Source organism: Dermochelys coriacea (assembly GCF_009764565.3).
Source record: "Dermochelys coriacea isolate rDerCor1 chromosome 12 unlocalized genomic scaffold, rDerCor1.pri.v4 SUPER_12_unloc_3, whole genome shotgun sequence".
Lineage (NCBI taxonomy): Eukaryota > Metazoa > Chordata > Testudines > Dermochelyidae > Dermochelys > Dermochelys coriacea.
The window spans coordinates 29015-34306 of record NW_025091566.1 but is presented as its reverse complement, the minus strand read 5'-3'; the positions used below and the strand labels follow the sequence as shown (position 1 = coordinate 34306).

The window sequence follows — 5292 nt, the reverse complement described above, 5'->3', positions numbered from 1 at the left end:
GCAAGAAGAATCATCCCAGCTATCTCCTTTGCAATCAGTCCTTCTAAAAGAGATGAGAAGTTTTTCGCAGGAGTGGTTGGGTGAGATTCTGTGGCCTACCTTGTACAGAAGGTCAGAGTAGATGAGCATAATGGTCCCTTCTGACCTTGATATCTATGAATCTATGAAAGGGATTAACAACAGCTGGGCTGATGGGGAAAGCAGCCACAGTTGTAGCCTGGGTAATCAGGGCTCAGTTGGCCCTCATAAGACTCTAGTCTTGAAGGGAGTAGGGCCTGCAGAAAGGGTACTGGGAATGAGGCAGGGCTGGGGAAAGGCCAGAGGAGCAGGGAAGCCCTAGGCTAACAAGTCCCCAGGCTGTCGGGTCTGGTCCCAAGGCCCATAGGGGTACTGGGTTGCAGAGAAAGGCAGCAGACTCAAACCCCCTCACCTGTGATGACTGGCTCTTACACTGCAGTCTGCCCCAGGGGGCAGGGGCTTGATGATGATGTGCAGTAGCCCAGACTGAGGCAAGGTAGGAATTAGAGGGTTGGGCATTCCCCAGAGAGGGGAGACCCATAGAGACTGAGGGGGTACTGCCAGGGGGCAGCACCCTAGGTAAAAAGGGCACCGGGGTCTGGGAGGGACACGGGCCTGCAGAGGATGCTCTGTGCTGGAAAGAGCTAATTCCCAGATGGCCAGCAGGAGGCGCTGCAGGGGTGAGTCGTTGCGCCGTCACAGGGACCTGCGCCAACCTTCTTTGTTGGACCAACAGAAAGTATCCTGTTTCAGAGTAGCAGCCGTGTCAGTCTGTATCCGCAAAAAGAAAAGGAGGACTTGTGGCACCTTAGAGACTAATGAATTTATTTGAGCATAAGCTTTCGTGAGCTACAGCTCACTTCATCGGCTGTTACGTACCCTGCTGGCATTTTCATTCAGGGTCAGTCAACCCACCAGGAGTGAGATGCTGAGCACTCCCAATTCCTCTTGACTTGAATGGAGCTGAGGGTGCTGAGCACCTCACAAAAGTGTTCAGCACATCAGAAGACTGGGTTTAATATGAATACAAACTTTTCCTGCAGAATAAGAGATTCCGGACTGGATCCGAACTGGATGTAAATCGGTGTAGCTTCATTGAAGTCAATGGAATTATACTGATTTACATCAGCTGAGAATCTGGCCCTGTTTCTGAGTGTCCAGCTCTAACCTAGCCTTCTTTAATGTCGGCACAATGTAGTACTGGGGACTCTGTACAGCCACAGCAAGGAGGGAAGATACAGCTCATTTTTTAAAATCTTTTTTTGAATATCAAACCCACTTGAACATTGTGGGCTCGACGTTCATGAGAGACATATCGGGTTTGTGCTGCACTTAGGGTCTGTCCTACTCCACAGAGACTAGACTGGCACAGCTACGTCATTGGAGCTCTGCTGGCATAACCCCATCGTGTCGATGCAGCCTACACTGACTGAAGGGTTTTTTCCATGGAGGTCAATAGAGTCATACCGCTGTAAAATTGGTGAAAGACATTATTAGGCCCACAATACCTAGATTCTCCCTAGGGCACCCACTTGGCCAACCTAGCTTTTATGGCGCAGGTTTCCTTACAGAAAGAAAAACTCTGGGTTTTTTTAATTGAATCCCCCTTGAAAGTAAACAAGGGGTTTAATTTTCAGAAAAAGTCAGTTTGCAAAATCAGACTCTATATATAACCCCAAAATCTTTCACTAACCTCCAGCTTCATGCGTATTGACCTTCCCAAATAATAACCTAGCAAAGGTGTGGGGGAAACCGCTGTAAAATTTCCATTCAGCTGAAACCTTCCTGGCCTGATTCTGCCCTGATTGAATTGGCCTCAGTGGTTCAACTCTGGATTTACCCCAGTGGTTCACAGTTATCCAGCTGAAGGAAAAGTGTGGGCCTAGAAGCCCAATTTCAATTCCCCACTGTTCCCATGTACTGCAACAGGAATGGCACAACACACGTCAATAGGAAGCTGCATTTTCTGGCTTCCCTTCTAGGCTCCATGGACCACACTCCCCCTAAGTAGCACTTTACCTTCAATGAACTGCAGCAGAGAGGGGATCTTTACTACCCACATCTCACCCACTTCTGCATGGATATTTTGGTGCAGGGCCTTTAGTAACTGCAAGGCAGCACACCCGTGTCCTTCTCTTTCATTAGGGGATGAGGCTACTACCTGTTAATGAGAGAGAAAGAACAGGCTAAGTTTTGTCAGCACAATACCAGTTTGTTCCTGAAGGAGGGAATAGTTCAGAGACTCTCATTGTGGAGCCCATCCAATAGAGTTGTTGCTTCTACTGCAGTGCCTTCCTGAAGAAGAAAGCATTCTAGCTAGTAGGAGGATGCAGAACAGTGTGTCTCAGGAGAGGGTGGAGAGAGACAGACCTAATCATACACATTCGTCAGCCTAAGATAAGCATCTAGCTAAAAAAACCAATTTGTATAGTTAACTGTCCCATTCCACAGAAAACCTATTCTCATGGTCTACTCACCAGGAGTCGTGCCAGCAGCCCCTGGGGTGTAGGGAGTTGCACTAGGGAATGAAACAGAATAGCGTTAATTATGCCAGGCTTTGCAGAGAGTCCTGCTGATGTTCTTCACCTATCCGTTTCCAGCGTGCCCACCAATGTTGAATACAGCAGATAATAATTTGCATTTCCATAGTGCTTTCAGTCTGAGCATCTCAAAATGCTTCACAAACATGAATGAATTCTGCCTCACAGCACCTCTGTCAGGTTGGCATTCATTACTCCTTCATTTCACAAGTGGGGAAGCTGAGAGAGAAAGATCAAGTGATTTCCCCAAGGTCACATCAGAATTTTGGTGGCGAGCTAGGAACAGAACCCACATTTCCTAGCTCCCTCCCATGGCCGTGTTGTAATCACAAGACCATCCCTCATTCATTTTAGCCTCCTGACTACAGATGAGAGAACTGGAGCAGACTGAACCTGTTCATTTCATAGTGCCTGGAGAGAAGAAATGAAAGAGTTTCTGTTATAAACCTCGTCCACTGTAGTCGAGGCAAGCAGCTGCTTCTCCTTCCTGCTGCTTTTTCTCAGCCAGTTCCCTAAGGCATCTGCAGAGAGGCTTCAAAGTACCAGTGTACTGAGCTGGCACCACATACTCCAGAAGCCTTGGCCATAACACCTGCAGAGAAGAGCGAGACTGTTCAGTACAGAGTTATTTCCATTCCCCCACCTCCAGTGTCCTGCTGTCTGAATCCCGCCCTGTCATGTAGCTTCTCCTTTTATTCATCACTGACCCTTCCCTAACCTATCACCTCATCTCTCTCTCCCCATTATCTCACTCTACCTATCTGGTGCCCCCTCACTCTGTCTTTTAAAGACACTACCTTGTTTGGTGAGCAATTGGGCTCTCACCCAGAGATGAATCCTCTTTCCCTGCATTAGAGCATTGTGGAGATATTTAGATAGTACCATAAGCTCACCCACAACTTGACAGACCAATATAAGGCACAATCGCAGCCCCAATATCTGTTCCAATCCAAGGATCACCAACTCTACATTTCAAAAGTAGTCCTGGGGGATCTAAGGGGAAGTTGCACTCAGACAGTGGAAAGAATTAAGAGACCATCTCTGCAACACGATTCCTTCCAGTTAAGTTGCTTTATATCTTTTCTCTAATGTGAACCGCTTACTCCATGAGGAAGGGGTCACATCATCCCTGACATGAATTGGACATGCTGATCCTCCATTATGCTGATTGTGCAGAAAGCTTCCTTGTGGAGGGATACAAGGAACGTAAGGAAGAATGTCCCTATTTCAAGAAGCAGTAGCAACAGGTCACTTACTTGGGTCATTCCATGGACTGAGGTGTCCAGACATTGCAGGATGTCAATGCACAAGGTTTGGATCGTGCTTTCTTCCTGAACATTCTGGGTGAGAAGGGTTGTACCCTGCGGTGAGATAGCTATATAGAACTTATTCACTAGTAGTACGACACTGGCAATAGAATCAGTGTCCTTCTCTTACAAAGCCATCTTGAACATTGACCTATGCCTGCTTTTATACTGCACTGGAAGTGCACAAACGTCTGAAGGGAAGAGAATACTAGAAACACCGAACTGGTGGGTCAGATCCCAGGCTTAGGAAAACCCTAAAGTGCAGGGAATGATTCACTGTACACAAAAGAGTTCCCCCAAGAGTGTTAAATTTTTTAAAATTTGAACAACTGTTTCATCTTTTTCTCTCTGAGGAAAAACATTCAGACTCTGCCCAGGGGAAATAAATATGCAGAACCAGGGGGATCCAATCTCTTTGTTCTAATGCCACAACCAGCTTGGTCATTCTGTGTGTAGTGAGTGTGATTCTATCAAAGCGCCTAATTCTCGACTGATTTCAGTTTAAAGGAGACCAAAACTGGCCTGAGGAGAAAAAGCATGTAGAGTAGAGCATGTAGTGAGTGAAATATGCAGCAAACTTTTCCAGGCTCCTGGCAGTCTGTCTTGCAGCCTGCATAACCTCAGTGTTTTGCTGATAGTTTAGGTATGCTTCGACAGCCACAGAACTGGGCATCGTTCTGTTTTCTGGAGAGTCTATTTAAAACAAAAAGATGTGCTTCCTTGTACAAGAACATATCACTGAAAAATGGTGTTTTCAGAATTTTCAATGATTCATCAGAGGTTTGAGCAGCATAGATAACTCTGTTAGATGGAAATACCCAGTGGGAGATTCTGGTCTCTGTTACACTAGTATAAATCCAGAGTAACACCACTAAAGTCAGTGGAGTTACCTTGACTTTACACCAATATAACGGATCAGATTCTGGCTCTATTCATTCAGTCCAGCTGTCCTGGAGTCAAGACTCCCACTGAAGTCAAGGGGAGCAATCAGCATGCAAGAATGGTAGGACCGAGTCCTAAGTGTTAAGAAGTCTCCTTACCAGTTTGCTGGTGGACACACTGAACTCGCTGAAAACATATGCTACCATATCCCAAGCTGCACAATTCTCCACACTTCCTGAACTGAGCAGCGTCCTGATGAAATGAAGAACTGCCTTCCTCACCTGCAAGGGTAGAGATTACACACAGGAGTTCTTGTTATCCCTTCTGCCTGAAATAGGAGATAGGATAGGAGAGTCCTTCTGCTTTTGATTTGGTCTCCTTGGATTAGAAACATGGATACATTTAACACAGGCAGGAGAATGACATGCCTTCTCTATTCTGCAGTCTCTCATCTGGATGTGAATGAAAGCTCCACCCACATATCCATTCATCCCATAACATTGAAAAAAATAAAATATTTCACTGTTCCACACACAATCTTACCA

The 5292-nt window shown here is 46.1% G+C and overlaps 1 long non-coding RNA gene across 1 annotated transcript; it reads right to left on the bottom strand.

Annotated features, from left to right (window-relative positions):
• Nucleotides 1-2487: 2487 nt before the first annotated feature.
• LOC122457785 lies at nt 2488-3919 on the bottom strand. Its single transcript, XR_006277461.1, has 3 exons — nt 3815-3919; nt 3006-3150; nt 2488-2536 (listed from the first exon to the last, which is right to left on the bottom strand). It is a non-coding gene; the product is annotated as an uncharacterized LOC122457785 (long non-coding RNA).
• Between the last annotated feature and the right edge of the window lie 1373 nt (nt 3920-5292).